The 18,626-nt window shown below is 43.7% G+C and overlaps 1 protein-coding gene and 1 pseudogene across 7 annotated transcripts in view; one reads left to right on the forward strand and one right to left on the reverse strand.

Moving 5' to 3' along the window:
• The window catches only part of PPP1R13B (protein phosphatase 1 regulatory subunit 13B), a 91,738-nt gene that overhangs the window by 20,292 nt on the left and 52,820 nt on the right, over window positions 1–18,626 (reverse strand). The gene's annotated exons all lie outside the window — the stretch shown is intronic.
• LOC112066776 (40S ribosomal protein S27-like) lies at window positions 12,644–13,472 on the forward strand (annotated as a pseudogene).

The following is an 18,626-nucleotide window of genomic DNA, read 5'->3' on the forward strand; positions in this document are numbered from 1 at the left end:
CGGAGCCTGTGCTCCGCAACGGGAGAGGCCACAGCAGTGAGAGGCCCGCGCGCCGCAAAAAAAACCCCCAAAAACAAAGAACAAAACACCATAGGTATGGCCTACACCAAAGATTGACCCATTATTGACAGAGAATTATCTATGTGAAATAAATACAAAAAGGTAACACATCTGGAGGAGTGGCAACCAACGGAACTGGAAAGCATGTCCCCATTCTCTGTTAATGATAAATAATTACATCAAGCACTTTTATTGTGTTCATCATGAACCTTGCACTGAAGTAATTACTTTCCACTTCTGAACTCATTTAAGCCTCAAAATGACACTCTCAGGTAGGTATCATTATATCCCCGTTCTACAGATGAGAAAATGAAGCAGAGATAAGTTCAAACTGTGCCACAGGTCAGGCAGTTTGCACGGACACAGCAGGATGCGGAGGCTTATTGCTGACCATCTCATACAGCACAGTCTTTACTAAGCATGCGCTACGACGCTAGATGTGACCCATGCACTGTATCACGCAATCTTCATAACAAACCTCTGTGTCAGGCAGATGAGCCCCACACTGGGCAGAAATCCCAGGAGAAAGGTGAAGGGACGTGGCTACGGGCACAGAGCTGACAAACGGACAGAGCTGCAATTCTAGCCACGTCTGTCTTCCTCCCACACCTCCTCCAGCCCCGCCTGTGCTAACCATGCAGGTGCACAGCCCCTCCTCAGAGATCCACTTGCTACCTCTAGGCTCAACTGCAGCCTCAGAGTCCCTCCTACCTCCCTTGCAGCCTCTTGTAATTCTTCACAGGGGAACCCACCCCTGTTCCTCCGGCTCCAGTCCTCCCCAGATCGTGTGGTGTTCAAGCCCATTCTGGACTCTCAGAAAATGGAATCAGGATCTGTTCACCGGTCTTAACTGGACCACGTTTATCTAACACCCCGAGAAAGTAATGTGGAGCAAGCCCCTCTTCAAAACTAGACATTGTAAACTGCCAAGTTACAGAGACTTCATTTGAAAAGAGATTTGTTCATTCTCCAGAAATGCCCATCAGGACTGTCACAATGCCCCAAATTTCTGCTTTAATACTAATAAAGGATTCTAATTTCTACCTATGGAGATTTTCCAATCACCACAACAAAAGGTATTTTTAAAACTTTCAAAACTTTACTCCTTAAACATATTTTTCACTAGAGAAAAATGAAGTTCATGCAACAAATCTTTCAATTCACACTAATTTCATAAATTTACAACTTGAAGAAAAAACAAAAACCTGTCTCTTTGGTCTCCCCTCCACACCAATGGCTTAGAATAACAATGAAAAGAGGACAGAGGAGAAATGTAACTGTTTGATATTCTGATATTCATACCCCTGAACAAGAGAGAGCTCTTTGTATGTGTTGTGTCATATGTGTATTTCTAACTATAAGACTAAGATATACTCTATTGTCATAAGTAATTCAGGTATTCTATCTTATGTATATACTCATATATATTGTAATTTAATAAAAGTTTATTGACATAGATATCACAAACGGAAAACTATAAATCATAGCGTTCAGCTCAGTGAATTATTTCAAATTGAACATACCTGTGTAATTTAATTGTATTTTAAACGGGTTATAAAAACACAAGCCACCATAAATTTGTAAGTCAACAGATATGCAACATTTTACACTTTAGTACATATTCCCTAATTTGTTCAATGTGAAAATTTAGAAGAAAGCACCTTTTCAGAGTATTTTAAGAAAACAAAAACCTTTGATGTAAATTCTATCCGTTTATGACAGGCCTATCAGTATGCATTCTCTCCTTGTAAACTAAACCCCATAGGAACAATTTAAAATTCTCCATATGAACTCAATTTATTCAGACAAACCAATGACCTAATTCCTTGCTTATTTCTTCTCACTGCATCTAATAAGAAGAAATCAAATCCTGTTCCCATGGGCACTTCGAGGTCCCTCATTATGGTAGTTATCTGATGAGCTCAACTCCAGGTCACAGGGAGGACAAGTCACTTCCACGACTAGTACAACTAGTGGAAAAGTTCTCTCGGTAACAGCCCAACAGGCTTCTAAAATACAGGCCCAGAGAACGGAAACAGCTCCCCAGCCTTCCACCTGCTGCACCATCCTCGCAGCTGGACTGCTGCCTGGGGCCCCAGGGCTCAGGGTCCCCTCTCCCGCCAACATTCAACCTGGACTCTCAATTCCAGGGCGGGTATTTATGTTCCCAACGAACACGGTTCGCTCTCCAGCCTGACACTGATGTCACCCATCTCCCACAACAAACAGAGCCCACCCAAGCCCAGGTACAACGGACTCCCCACCCACCCCTACCCACAACAAGCTCAGAGAAAACCAGAAGCCTCTTGCCCCCAGCCTTCACTTATCTGGGCATATCATCCCCTTCTTTCTCCAAGCGCCTACAAATCTACTTGCGGGAACAATGAATTAAGAGACATTATTCCCAGAAAGAGAAAAAGAAATACCGTATGCTGACACATATATACGGAATCTAAGAAGAAAAAAAAAAAAGGTCATGAAGAACCTAGGGGCAAGATGGGAATAAAGACACAGACCTACTAGAGAACGGACTTGAGGATACGGGGAGGGGGAAGGGTAAGCTGGGACAAAGTGAGAGAGTGGCATGGACATATACACACTACCAAATGTAGAACAGATAGCTAGTGGGAAGCAGCTGCATAGCACAGGGAGATCAGCTCGGTGCTTCGTGACCACCTAGAGGGGTGGGATAGGGAGGGTGGGAGGGAGGGAGACACAAGAGGGAAGAGATGGGAACATATGTATATGTATAACCGATTCACTTTGTTATAAAGCAGAAACTAACACACCATTGTAAAGAATACTTGTATTGCAATATATACAGAACTCTCACCTGACAGAAAACTTGTGCTGGCGCGCCGTGGCTAATAAGAGACTCTCCACAGGTCCCAGTGCATCCAGCACCCACAGCGCCCAGCCCAGTGCATGGCCACAGGCTCCGATCAATGATTAACATTTCTTGAATGGATTTATAAGTTAATCAATATTTCCTCATCCTTCCACCACACCCTGAACACACACCTACAGAGACAGCATCTTCTCAAACTTAAAGTCCAGACTTCTTTTCATTCTGTCTTCCTACGGAGAGTTGACATGCTCCTCACCATTTTATTTCCCTCCCCAGATCTTCCCCCACACCTCGTGAACCCACATTTCCTCGGGCCCCTATCACCTCCCTTCTGACGATGTCCCCTAACTCCTGTCTGCCTGGAAAGGCTATAAGCAGCAGTAGTAAAGGACCTTCGTAAAAGAAGAAACTAAGCCATGTGCTCGAGACCCCAGCAGGAGTCAGAGACAGAGGGGGACCAGCACCAGGTATTCTCTATTTACACGACAGGGTGACTGTGAAGGGGTCAGGAGAACTGGGGCTTTTTTTTGAGTACTCTACATGTTTGATACCATGGTAATTCGTTTACCCTCGATATGCCAGATATAATCCCAGATACTATAAGAAATAGAAAAGTAAAATGCAGTTTCTCCCTGTTTTCAATGAGCCTCGATTCTGCTGAATAGGAGAAGAATCTCACATGGGAAGCAATTAAGTTACCCATCAAATTCAACTATGAGGAACAGAGCCTGAGCTCAGCTCTCCATACTTAAGAGTCTCATGTGAAATACAAAGAGCATTTTTCCAGCGTAGCAGCAAGGACTTGAAGCATCAACATGCACTCCTGTAAAAGTGTGCTGTTCAGCCTGGCACCCATCCTGGAAAGCCTGTGAGAAGCTCAGAAAAGCAGAACATTTCACAGCAACACGCTCAGCTACTACCCTGGGTCTACTCGTCATGAGAACTGTGGGTCTGAAAAGAAAAAGTGCCTCTTAAAACCTCCTACCCCAAAACAATGAATCCAAATGAGAAGCTAAACCCTCTTTACATTATTGTTCCTGACTTTACAGAAAGTCCTCATAAAAATATTATTTCACGGGCTTGGAAACAGATCCTCCAGCCCAGTCAAGTCCTGGATGACTGTGATCCTGGCCAACATCTTGATTACAACGTCATGAGAGACCCTGAACCACGCAGCCATGCCCTGATTTCCTGACGCCTAGCAACTATATAAGATAATAAAATTTACTGTTTATATATATATATATATATATATATATATATATATATATAGACACACACATATATAATTTCACAACACTTATAATAAAAAAACACATGATTTTCTAATTTTTATGTTCCTAAATTTAAGATTAGCCACTTTAAAAAAATTGATACGCATATATTCTAATCCATTTCAGATACAAAATTTCAAAAACATCCATAGTGGTAATAAGTCAACAAAATGAAGTGACAACAGGCTACTTTAAGAAATACCCAGTGAAGTTTTTCACGTTTACTTTAATTGAGGCATAATTTACAGACCATAAATACGCCATTTAAAGTCTACTGCTGAATGAGTTCTGACCACTGCACATCACAGTGGAACCACCAGCCCAGTCAAGACAGAACACTTCCATCATCCCAGAAAGCTCCCCGCTGCGCTTCCCAGTCACCTCCACTCCCCCCGCCCCAAACCAGCCATCTGCAGGGGTGGTATTGGCTGTGCCACGATCATCACCGAGTCCTGTGTCCTGGAGAAGTTCTCACAGTCGGGGTCACTTCCTTGTGTTTGGCTTCTTTCATTCACCACAACGTTTTAGAGATTCATCCACGTTGTTACCTGTATCAGGAACTCGTTCCTTTCTGCTGACGAGTAGTATTCAGTCGCATGGATATAACAGTTTTTGTTATCCTGTTCGTCTGCTGATGAGCATTTGGGTTATTTCTACTTTTTAGCTATGAGGAATAAAGCCATCTTGAACATTCATGTACCAGTATTTATGTGGACAGACGTCCTGGCTTCTCTTGGGTAACTGAAGGGGAACGGGTTGAGGGGTGGTCTGTGTGGTTAAGGGCTGGTTTAACTGACACAAACTGCCGAACTGCTCTCCAAAGTGAAGTGCTGTTTTACATTCCCGCCAGCAATATTTGAGAGTTCTAGCTTCTCCACATCCTCGTCAACATTTGGTGTTGTCAGGGTTTAAATTTTAATGATCCCTTTTTGAAATAAAATGCTAACCTCCTGGTGAAGAAAGAATTCCATGTAAATGGTATTTTGATAAATAATGAAAAGAAGTAAGCATAAAAATGTCCTTAATGAAGCTATCAATCCCAAATGCACAATGATCAGATTTTCAATAAATAAGCTAGCTAGGGACTTCCCTGGTGGTGCAGTGGTTAAGAATCCACCTGCCAATGCAGGGGACATGGGTTCGAGCCCTGGTCCGGGAAGATCCCACATGCTGTGGAGCAACTAAGCCCGTGCACCACAACTACTAAGCCCGCAAGCCACAACTACTGAGCCCCGCATGCCACAACTACTGCAGCCCACATGCCTAGAGCCCGTGCTCCGCAACAAGAGAAGCCACAGCAATGAGAAGCAGCCCGCGCACCGCAACAAAGAGTAGTTCCCGCTCGCCGCAACTAGAGAAAGCCGGCACACAGCAATGGAGACCCAACGCAGCCAATAAACAAACAAACAAACAAACAAACAAATAAGCTAGCTAGATTTGCTGAAATTTAGATATAAAGGGGGGCTTATTTCCCAGGCTAATGTCTCATTTGTACTAATTATGTATATGAATCATGACTCAGAAAGCTATCAAAATAAAGTATGTTTGACAAACAGGCTATCAGAACTAGATTTTTTAGATATTAAACAACTACAACTCACTTGATAATTGTGGTTAAAAGCTTTAGATCACAAGTCAGTTGATAACATGGCTTTAGTCAAATGTATTTTTGTCTCCTCGGGTAATGTGCTTGATATATATTTTGAAACTGGTGTTACAATAATTCAGTTATTAAAAATATATAATAAAGTTTCTCAAACAAACCATTGTAGACAATTATGCAATACACTCATCTTCCATCCTAAGCCTCTAATGATATGTTTTGCAGATTTTTAGTCTTCCCAAATATTAGTAAGAAGACTTAGCTTTATGTCCCATCTGAGGTACTACTGAAAACGTTCTGTCAACATACACCGCATGTGTTTTTCCACCACGTGCCAAAACCATCAAAGACTGCACTTCTGTCTATGAAAACAAAAGGTTCATCACCTCGCACAGTATGTGTTCAGCTAATGCCTCTTCACTCTCACAGTTCCTAAAAAAATGACACCCTTTTCCAGACAACTTTTTTTTGGTATAATGACATGCAAAAACACATTAAGTGCATGCTCTATAAGAAGTGATATTGTGACATTAGTTTCAAGCAAATAAACAGTCACCAATTTACGCACCCCAACTGCTCCACATCAGAGAATAGGACGTGGCCCAACCCTAGAGCGACTGTCACGGCTGGTGAGTCCCCACGTGCGCTCTGAGCACAGGCGCCTGGTGAAGAGGCCGAGGGGCGTCTTCTTCTACCCTCTGCTCTACTGTGCACAGGGCCTCCCCCATCTGTTTTCAAGTGCTCTCTCGTTTAGCTTTTGTTACCCTAAATGCTTTCCTGTCCTATAACTTTAAGTTCAGTTTGAGTGCATTATCCCCAAAAGTTGAAAAATTGGTGAAGAAAATTATATAAAAGGAAGAATTTACATTTCAAAGTCATTCCAAAGAAAAATTCTCTTGCATCCCTCTCCACCAACCACGCCTACTGTGAAGCCTTCTCCTCCTCCTTTCGCAAATACGACACACTGTCATTGCATGACATTTCATGTTCCAACTGTATTCATGTGTTATTACTTCTATCATCATGACTTCAGCGTTCAACTCATATATTTTATATCTGTGAAAACAGTTTGGGAATCAACAGTCCCCCTTTCTTTATTTCACAGGCTGTGTGTCCGCTCTCTACTGCTGAGTAACAGATCACACCTAACCTTGGTATGAGCTTAAAACAGTACACATTCATCATGGCTCACAGCTTCTGTGGGTGAAGGATTCCCGAGGAGCAGCATGACTGGTCGGTTCTGGCTAGAGATTCCTCCTGAGATGGAGTCAAATGTCAGGCAGGGCTGTGGCCGTTTTAAGGCCGCAGGATCTGGTTCCAAGATGGCTCATATGCATGGCTACCAAGCTGCTGCTGGCTGCTGGCTGCTGGCGGGGGGCCTCAGTTCTCCTCCAAGTGGGCCCCTTCTCAGAGCTGCCTGCTCCAGTGTCCTCGCGACACAGCGGCTGGTTTCCCCCAGAGCAAGCAATCCGAGAGAGAGCTGGAGCAGCTAGCTCCTTATGAACTAGCCTCAAAGTCACACGACCTCACCTTCCCCACGTTCTGTTCGTTAGGAGCAAGTCATTAAGTCTTGGAGAGGAGGGGAATTAGGCTCCAGCTTTGAAGGGAGGCATGTTGAAGAATTTGCAGACATATTTAAAACCCACCACACCCACTGACTGCAATCTCGTGAGGACGCTGTAGACTTCTAATCACCCTATCATGCACTACTTAGAAGCCCTTGGTTGTTCCCAACAGCACTGTCACAATCCAAAGAAGAGGACGTTTATGAGCATATGTTTAAGAGAGTGAGATAACAGGGCAATCAATAGAGGTTTTAAATATAAATGCTGCTTTTCCCCCCAATGCCTAACGTATACTGCTTGGTAATCAATTAACAGCAAAGACTAGTGGATTCTGTCAGTAGTTAAACACCTATCAGCTAATGGGCCACTTTAGATGTCAGCTTTAATCCTGATATGCTGATTTTAACACTCAACCAAATAACTTCATCTTTGGTTATAAAACAGACAAGAATATAACTGTAACATTATTTGGGAAAAAAGTTCGTTCCCCAAGCTTTCAAGTTTCTTCTTGTATTTAGTCTATACGGAGAACACAGCTAACTCACTGGTGAGCCTAGCCATCCACCCCTGGCCTCTCTCCAAAGGAGCTCTAGAGATCCAGAGTTCCCATGGCCAAACTCCCATTTTTCCTAGTATGTCCTGCCAGCACTTCAACTTCCACATGTCTGAAACCAAACCCCTTCCTTTCCTTCCGACTCGGGCTCCCTCCCTAAACTCCGGACTTTCATCAATGGCTCTCGCACTGTCTCTACCCTGAGCCCACCTTGCCCACTGGAAGCTGCGTCTCAGCTCCTGACCTCTCTCACAGCTGTGCCTGCCGCCCCTTCCACAAGCAACCCTTTCCCACCCCCATATTTTTGCTCACATTCTTCCTTCTGTCCACAATGCCTTTCTCCTACTTCCTAAACCCTTCCTTATCCTTGAAGATCTAGCGGCAATGCCATCTGCTTCCTGAAGTTTTTCCTGATCATCTAAGGGATTTCTTACACGTGTAGCTGTTCTGACGCTCAGGATCTGACATCACTTCCAGACATGGGACAGAACTCAGTATTTTTTAATGGATTCGAAATTCTAGAGATTCAACAACATGTAAGGAGCACGTGCTCAGATATTTATATATACTTGAGTTTACAGTTATCTTAGTTGATGTGTACGAAACTCTGTGAGGGAAAATAAGCTTAGTTTAGGATGAGGAAGCTGAGTCTCGGTGCAGCTGCTGGCCAGCTCTCTCAAGTTCCTGTGGTTGGGTCAGTATCCGTGTCAGGATGTCAACCTGGGTCTCCTGACAGCAAGCCAGACGCTCCTTCCATCGCACAGGTGGTATTGCCCTCATGTTTTTTTCTTACCAGGCTACAGCACAGGCACATCTGATTGCTCCTAACCAGCAATCATTTATCGTATCAAAGGGCAGACACCACTTATTGATTTATTATTAGTTTGAATCATATGAAAATGCTATTTTTGTAGATCAAAAAATGGTCAAAATAAATAATTTCATATGGTTCAATCTAACAGGAAAGGATTAATTCCTCGCCCCCCCGGGAAAAATGTAAAAGCTAAAGATAACTTCATTCTAGCATATAATAATAAAAAAAAATACAGAGAAGAATGAACTCTAGGTAACTATTTTTGGAAGACTATGAGAAATGACAAAATAGACTAATGACACCTGCCTAGTGACACTGAAGGGCTTTCTGGAGGAAGGCAGGATGGTGAGGAGGCCTGCCTATCGCTGCTGCTATTATTCCAGAGGAAGTCATCTGTGGCTTTCTTGGGACAATTTCATGTAAGCAGATATAAGTGAATTATAAGAGGGGAAGAACTAATTTTTTAAAAAAATAAATTTATTTATTTAATTTTGGCTGTGTTTGGTCTTCGTTGCTGTGTGCGGGCTTTCTCTAGTTGTGGCGAGCGGGGGCTACTCTTCATTGTGGTGTGCGGGCTTCTCATTAAGGTGGCTTCTCTTGTTGTGGAGCACGGGCTCTAGGCGTGAGGGCTTCAGTAGTTGTGGCATGTGGGCTCAGTAGTTGTGGCTCACGAGCTCCAGAGCACAGGCTCAGTAGTTGCGGCGCACAGGCTTAGTTGCTCCACGGCCATGTGGGACCTTCCCAGACCAGGGCATGAACCTGTGTCCCCTGCATTGGCAGGCGGATTCTTAACCGCCGTGCCACCAGGGAAGTCCCGGAAGAACTAATTTTAAAACCTCGTGTCTGGGCTTCCCTGGTGGCGCAGTGGTTGAGAGTCCGCCTGCCGATGCAGGGGACACAGGTTTGTGCCCTGGTCTGGGAGAATCCCACATGTCGCGGAGCGGCTGGGCCTGTGAGCCATGGCCGCTGAGCCTGCGCGTCCGGAGCCTGTGCTCCGCAATGAGAGAGCCCACAACAGTGAGAGGCCCGCGTACCGCAAAAAAAAAAAAAACAAAAAAAAAAAAACACAAAAAAACCCTCACATCTGATCATTTTTCTTGGGCCCGTGAGCCATGGCCGCTGAGAGCCTGCGCGTCCGGAGCCTGTGCTCCGCAATGAGAGAGCCCACAACAGTGAGAGGCCCGCGTACCGCAAAAAACAAAAACAAAAAAAAAAAACCACAAAAAAACCCTCACATCTGATCATTTTTCTTGAAAGATGATTTTCAAGGAATTTCTTTTCTTGGAGGGTAATATTGTCCTCCTACAAATGTTTCTTTTAAGATTTCTTTAAAGAAAGATCATTCTGTTAGCTAATAATAACTCCTCTTGTTTACATTAGTATCTCAAGTGACATTTTCTTCAAGTTGTAGTTTACAGGTAACAGGATGCCTTTTGAGTTTATATCTCCATAACCTTGACATTTTTATTTTCAATTATTTTCTTTGGAAGTAAGTCTCTCTGAGATTCAAGTAGCTGTGACTCTGCTGTAAAGTACAGCTGGCAAAGCCTCATGAGGCTCTCTGCCTCCGGTCCCATTCCACCCTCCACCCAGACACACAAGCACACACGCTAGCACCCAGGGATCCTTCTGAGATACAGCTGACCCTGTCTTCCTCTTACGTAACCTCCTACAAGATATGTCCAGGCTCTGAGAGCCCCGGGCGGGTTCTCCAATTCTCTTCCCTCTTCAGCATCACCCCACCTTCCTGTCCTCTGCTCTGCTGTTACGTTCTCTGCCGCCACACAGCCCCACATCGTCCTCCTTATCTCTGCGGAAGCCTCTGGTCACCTCAGTAAAGCTCATCTGATCCTCCCTGTTACTGTGGTGCCTTGTCCTACTCTCATCACGCTCCACACACTGTGTTATAGTTTATCTGTTTTCACAGCTCTCTCCAAAAAACACCCATTCTTTCTCTGTGAACTCTGAGGCAGACTTCAAGCAGCCACCACCAAACACCTTACATTGATAATATCTTTGGTCTATCAAAAATAAAAATAAATTGGGGGGCTTCCCTGGTGGCGCAGTGGTTGAGAGTCCGCCTGCTGATGCAGGGGACACGGGTTCATGCCCCGGTCCGGGAAGATCCCACATGCCGCGGAGCGGCTGGGCCCGTGAGCCACGGCCGCTGAGCCTGCGCGTCCGGAGCCTGTGCTCCGCAGCAGGAGAGGCCACAGCAGTGAGAGGCCCGCGTACCGCAAAAAATAAATAAATAAATTGCATACAGGGAACTACATTCAACAGCCTTTTTTTTTTTGGCCGTGCCGCGCAGCCTGTGGGATCTTGGTTCCCTGACCAGGGATTGAACCTGGGCCCTCGGCAGTGAAAGAACCAAGTCTTCACCAATGAACCACCAGGGAAGTCCCAATATCTTATAATAACCTATGATGGAAAAGAATATGAAAAAGAATATATATGTGTGTGTATAACTGAATTACTTTGCTGAACACCTGAAACTAACAGCATTGTAAATCAACTTACTGCAATAATAAATAAATAAACAAATAAATTGGACAGAATTGCTTTAAAAAGAATAAAAAGGGACTTCCAAGCCTGGGTGGTAGTTACCTGAGTGTCTGCTTAGTAATTCTTTAAACCATACATGTTTTACACATTCTCCTGTACATTTATTTCTCAATTTAAAAAGTAAGAAATAAAGAAGAATTAGACCTAACAGCCAGTATCCCATCTTGTGATTTAATCATCACAAGATATTGGCTTAAAATTATAACTAGTTTTTTAAAGTATAACTGGATTCTAAAGAACAACGCCACTTCAAAGATGACAAACATCCTTAAAACAAAACTGACAAAACAATTAGGATAAAATCTGTTTATACTCACATGATATTGTAGAACATTAAATCATTCCTCTTTTTTCCTACCTCTACAAGGTTATAAACTTTCAGGTTTGGAGAGTGTTTTTACTTGCTTATTTAGCAAACAAAAAAGTAGGTGATAATGATATCAAGGTACATTATAAACATGTAGGTTTATTTTTATCACATAAAATATTCAGTAAAATTGAACCTCTCGGGCTTCCCTGGTGGCGCAGTGGTTGAGAGTCCGCCTGCCGATGCAGGGGACACGGGCTCGTGCCCCGGTCCGGGAAGATCCCACTTGCCGCGGAGCGGCTGGGCCCGTGAGCCACGGCCGCTGAGCCTGCGCGTCCGGAGCCTGTGCTCCGCAAAGGGAGAGCCCACAGCAGTGAGAGGCCCGCGTACCGCAAAAAAAAAAAATTGAACCTCTCTAACATCTCATTGTGCTCTGGAACTGGTGTATTTCATATTCCAAAAATTACTAAGTCTCACAAATTAATAAGAGTCAATTAGATATCTAAAGCATATACTGGCTCCCACCCCCTGCAATACTACTACAATATGCTATTTTATCCTATATGTGAATCACACATATGATTAAAATTCACTGATACCAATTCAGTTTGCTTTAACCACATTTATACCCAAGGCAAGTGGCTAGGCGCTAGGCTTGGGGCTAGAAAGATCAACAGGAGAACAGGGCTATCAAAGAGCATGAACACCAGTAAGAGAAACCAACTACACCCCATGTGCGTGCTACAAGCTGAGCATTATGGTAACTGCTCCGTCTCTCAGAATGTGGCCCACAAAACACACTGAGCTACACTCCTGGTAGCAACAACTAAAAGGCAAGGTACAACATAAAAACCTATTTTTAAAAGCATCACCGAGTTGACACAGCAGGAAGGAAGCTACAGGGGCCTAAATAAAGAGACAGCAGAAGCTCCGGACACTGAGGAAACATCAAAGCCAGCTTATGGCCCCCTGGAGACGTGCCCTCTGGAGCTGCCGAGGCCTGGTACTAAGAGAGAAAGACGGTTTTCCAGTAGTGACGCCCTCCCCAGAGAACATGCCTCTCGGAACGGATCTCCTTCATCCCTCTCCAAGAGAGAAGAGGAACGCAAGAAGCAGCGCCTGGTGCACAGCCCCAATTCCGACTTCATGGATGTGAAATGCCCAGGATGCTATAAAATCACCACCGTCTCTAGCCATGCACAAACAGCAGTTTTGTGTGGCAGCTGCTCTACTGTCCTCCGCCAGCCTACAGGAGGAAAAGCAAGACTTCCAGAAGGGTGCTCCTCCAGACGGCAGCAGCACTAAAAGCACCCGGAATCAAGAACAGGAAACCACTCCAATAAACAATTGCAGATTTAAAAAAAAAAAGAGAGAGAAAGACGAGACCAACCCAGGGTGGAGAGTCCAATAGGAGATGCCCATATAAATCCAGGACCCCGATTCAGTGTGAGAGTGAATGAGAAACACCCTCAAACCCACAGATGGGAGCAGGAGAAATCTGCCCTCTCTCCATCACAGTCTGAGTGGAGGGGGACAACCCCACTAAGAATATGTAAAGACTAGACAGCCCTCATGCAAGCTTCAAGACCCACAAAGGGGACGACAGAGTGAGTCTATCTGCATGCCCAGTTACTGACCAAAGCAAATGCAAACCACTTGGGAAAATCCCACCTTCATCCAGACCTTAAAAATACTCACAGGTCAAGTTCCAAGGAAAATGAGAAGCTCATTGTCAAAAATCAAAGCACACAAAGATCATAACACCATGACTTAAAGCCAGTAGAAGCGACATGAAGAAATTGAAATTATTAGTTGCAGAATATGAAATAACTATGTTTAGTGTGTTTAAAGAAATAAGAGAAGCTTAAAATGACCAAAGAGTAACCAAGAAGAGGTGGAAAAGAACCAATTAAAACCTCTAAACTGAAACATTTTTAATGACTGTTTAAATCCACTTTACTGTAGTTGACATATAATAAACTGTACATATCCAAAATGTACAATTTGACACGTTCTGACAAACATGCACACCATGAAACTATCACCACAATGAAGAAAATGGACAAACCCATCACCCTTAAAACCTCCTTGTGCTCCTCTGTAATCCCTCCCTCCCAACTCCCTCCACCCCCTTCCCAGGTCCCAGGTCCCAGGTCCACAGGCAACTGCTGATCTACTTTCTGTTACTAGAAATTAGTTTACGTTTTCTCGAATTTTATATAAATGGAACTATACAGTGTGTACTCTTTTGTCTGGCTTGTTTCTTACAGCATAATGATTTGAGATCCATCCACGGTGTAGCATGCAGCAGTGGTTCATTCTTTTCTTTTTAAAAAAAATTTATTTATTTATTTATTTTTGGCTGCGTCGGGTCTTCGTTGCTGTGCGCGGGCTTTCTCTAGTTGCAGCGAGCGAGGGCTACTCTTTTGTTGCGGTGCACGGGCTTCTCATTGCTGTGGCTTCTCTTGTTGCGGAGCACGGGCTCTAGGCACACGGGCTTCAGTAGTTGTGGCACGTGGGCTCAGTAGTTGTGGCTTGCAGGCTCTAGAGCACAGGCTCAGTAGTTGTGGTGCACGGGCTTAGTTGCTCCACGGCATGTGGGATCTTCCCGGAGCAGGGCTCGAACCCGTGTCCGCTGCATTGGCAGGCGGATTCTTAACCACTGCGCCACCAGGGAAGCCCGGTTCATTCTTTTTTATTGCTCAGGAATATTTCATTGTATGGATATAACAGTTTTTTTGTCCATTCACCTGTTAACAGACATTAGGGTTTTTCTAGATTTTTGGCTACCACAAATCAAACTGCTATAACATCCATGTACAAGTTTATATGGACATCTGCTTTCCTTTCTCGTGTAAATACTTAGAAGTAGAATTGCTGGATCGTATTAACAGATTTATGTCCAAGTTTTAAAGAAACTGTCCAACTGTGTTCCAGATCACACCACTTACATTCTCAGCAGCCTTGTGTGTCTCGCAGGCTCTCCACACCTCTGCCAGCACTTGCTATCACCAGTCTTTTTAGTTTCAGACATTCTGATGGATGCGTGGTAGTATCTCACTGTGATTTTAATTTGTATTTTCCTAAAAACTAATGATGTGGAACATGTTTACATGTGCTTACTTGACATTCACATACCTTCTTTAGTGAAGCATCTATTCAAATATTCTGCCTGCTTCTTCTAAAACTGTTTTATTTTCTTAATGAGATTTGAGATTTCTTTTTATATTCTGAATATAGTTCCTAATCAGGTATAGTATTTGCAAGTATTTTCTCCTACACTGTGCCTTGTCTTTTCATAACAAGAAACACTAAAAGCATATTATATGTACTAACATCCAAATAAACACAGTGAAAGACAGAATTCATTAACTGAAAAATGTATCTTAAGAAATTATCCAGAACACAGTACAAAGAGACAAAGAAAGTGAAAATACAAAAGAGTAATTAAGGATAAAATGAAAGATATAACATGTCTAATCAAAGTTCCAGAGAAGAAAAAAGAAAGAATGTGGAAGAAGAAATACCTGTAGAGATAACAGCAGAGAACTTTCCAGCTAGGTTGACAGATGTCAATCCTCAGAATCAGCAAATGCAACAAATCCCAACAGGAGAAATTAACAGAAATGCACACTTAATTCTTCTGCTCAAAACAGAGAATTATTTAATACTAATTTCATTAAATCTCAAAACCACTATATGATAGTAAAGGGATTTTTGACATCAAATAATATAAAACCACAAAAACAGGATAAGAGGAATGGAGACAACAAGAATGTTTGGAAGCTGGAGAGAGAATGGATGAGAAGTAACTGACCTAGTAGGTCTGAGACAAACCTCAAGAGAGAAGAGGTGAAATTGGATGAAGAAACCAGTTATATCACAGAACCTTCAAAGGGCTCAGGAATTGGCAAAACTATGTATCTCTGGAAAGGGGGATGAAATGTAAGGCACCTAAAGTAAAGCAAACTGAGTGAAAGATATTTAAGAAGCAGTAAAATCCCTAGATCTCCTCCCCAACTCTGATCTAGGTGACCGCCTCTCTCTTACCCTGGCAGAAGTCTAGAAGTTTATTCTCTAGACAATTGAAACGTTATCTGGCCTGGGAGATGACAGTCCTAGCTGAGTCCTGGGTACCATATGGAAAACAAGGAGACTAAGTGACCATATTAATAATAAATGCTTCCAGAAACAAACACCCACATATACAGTCAATTGATTTGACAAAGGTGCCAAGACAATTCAATGGGGAAAGGATAGTCTCTGCACCAAATGGTGCTGGGATAATTGGATATTTACACGCAAAAGAATAAATTTGGCCCCCCTACTTCATACCATACACAAAAATCAACTCAAAATGGACCACAGACCTAAATATAAGAGCTAAAACTATAAAGCTCTTAGAAGAAAATATGGGGGGTGGGGGTACGGTCAACTGGCCTTGGCAACTTAGTGGATGTACAGGAATAAAGCAGAAATGGACTCAGATTTAGCCTGATTGGCTGAGAAAACAGAAAAGAAGTATAGATACTTTCAGGACACCTAAGTAAAATGCTTGCTTTCCTTCTGGGAGTCTGGAGTTTTGGTGCTTGCTAGACAGAGGCTGCCCACATAGGCAGCTCCCAATAAAACCCCGGGCCTCGGGGCTCTGACGGGCTTCCCTGGCAGATATCTCACACATGTCACGATTAGCTGCTGGAAGAAGTAAGTGCGTCCTGTGTGACTCCACTGGGAGCGGGCTCTTGGGAGCCTGGTCTCCTCAGACGTCACCCCATGCGCCGCTTCCCTCTGATGCTCTTGCTCTGTGTCCTCTGACTGGAGGAGGTTGCAGCCGTGAGCACAACCATAATGCTGAGTCCTGTGAGTCCTCCAAGCAAATCACCGACACCGGGGGTGGTCTTGGGACCCCTGATACAGGCATACACAATGAGAATAAATCAATCTGCCTTTATACCATAAAGTTAAACAAGATTTTCAAAATTCTGTTGGACAAGTAAGTTCCAAATGCTTACGACAGTGTGTACATACAACCTGGAGGTTCCCAAACTGGCAGGGCAACAGACTCATATGGGGAGTCTTCCAGGCCCACCTCACACTTACTGAATCAAAAGTTCTGCCAATGGGATCTGGGCCTTTATTTCTTCTTTTTTTTTTAATACATAATGTATTTATTTATTTATTTATCTACTTTTGGCTGTGTTGGGTCTTTGTTGCCGCGCACGGGCTTCTCTAGTTGTGGCGAGCGGGGGCTACTCTTCGTTGAGGTGCATGGGCTTCTCACTGCGGTGGCTTCTCTTGTTGCGGAGCACGGGCTCTAGGCGCGTGGACTTCAGCAGTTGTGGCACGCGGGCTCAGTAGTTGTGGTGCATGGGCCTAGTTGCTCCATGGCATGTGGGATCTTCATGGACCAGGGCTCGAACCCATGTCTCCTGCATAGGTAGGCGGACTCTTAACCACTACACCACCAGGGAAGCCTGTGGGCCTTTATTTCTTAGACAACCTGACTTCATGACCTGCAATTTTGGGAGAGCAGAACTTTCCCAGCCTCCTGCCTCAGCAGCTGCTAATGGGCATGAATCACACCAAATCAGCAGCCTGTCCTTCTCTTCCAACGCACAGGCTGCTGGATCTGTTCCTGGTTGCTGCAGCCCACAGACAGAAGGTTCACTGTGCCACCATTCTATATCCAGGATATACACAAAAACATTTTTGGAGAAGGACATTTTTAACATCTTATTAACTTTAAAAATGCATACAAAAGTGCTTTGTAGACAATAAAGTACTTCACAAAGGCAATATACTATTAGGCTTAAAAGGCAGGCACGTGTGCCATAAAACACAGTAACATCTTAGATGTCATGCTTCTAGCACAGAGTTATACCTCCTTGCTAGCTCTCTACCTTCCTCTAATTATAAGCTCATGCAAAGGCTACAAACACATTTTTAATTTTGGTTTCAGGTTTCAGTTTTGTTGCTCTTGAAATGTAAACATCATTTCCATGTTAACAAGAAACAACTTCATCCTGGAAAAGATCACAGACCCATCACGTCAGAATATCAAAACTCACCTTATTACATTATTGGAAGGGAATCCTTTCCTCCTGAGTCCCTTCCCTTTACCATATACACACATACCCCGCGCCTCAATACACAGAGCCTACTCAATGTATTTACTTCACCTTCTCTAAAGTTCAGGTCAGGAAATCTTAGAACTCAAAAGGATCTTCAAAATTCTGTTGTACAGGTAAGTTCTGAATGCTTCCGACAGTGGGTACATGTAATTTGGAGGTTCCCAAACCTGGCAGGGCAACAGAGTCATATGGGCAGTTTTCCAGGCCCATTCCAAACTTACTGAATCAAAAGTTCTGCCATTGGGGCCTGGGCCTTTATCTCTTACGACTTTCTGAAGCACATAAGCCTGACGGAACCCCACAAAGGCTCTAGATTTGGAGTGGACAAGTATATCAGAAGGCAGGAATAAGAAGAGGATTTGTGGAATGATCTTTAGAAACTGAAGGGTAAAGAAGGAGGATCCTTAATTTTGACATTAGGAATAGTTCTCCTTGAGTGGCACAAGGATGGGGGCATTGGAACCAAGAAGAAGAAAATATAATCTAGTATATACCGCTTGGCTCTGCAGTGGATAATATCTGAAAAATCTAAAATAATAAACATCATTAAATGGTTTCCAACTTTATAACCAATGTATAAACAAAGTATAAAGTCTTAACTATACTTAGATAAAAGTACACAAATATTATCAACACTGACAACATAAAAGTACAGCTGAGGGCTTCCCTGGTGGCGCAGTGGTTAAGAATCCACCTGCCAATGCAGGGGACACGGGTTTGATGTCTGGTCTGGAAAGATCCCACATGCCGCAGAGCAACTAAGCCCGTGTGCCACAACTACTGAGCCTGCACTTTAGAGCCTGCGAGCCACAACGACTGAGCCCACGTGCCACAACTACTGAAGCCCGCGCGCCTAGAGCCCATGCTCCACAACAAGAGAAGCCACCGCAATGAGAAGCCTGCACA

This window comes from Physeter macrocephalus, chromosome 11 (genome assembly GCF_002837175.3).
Source record: "Physeter macrocephalus isolate SW-GA chromosome 11, ASM283717v5, whole genome shotgun sequence".
Taxonomy (NCBI): Eukaryota; Metazoa; Chordata; class Mammalia; order Artiodactyla; family Physeteridae; genus Physeter; species Physeter macrocephalus.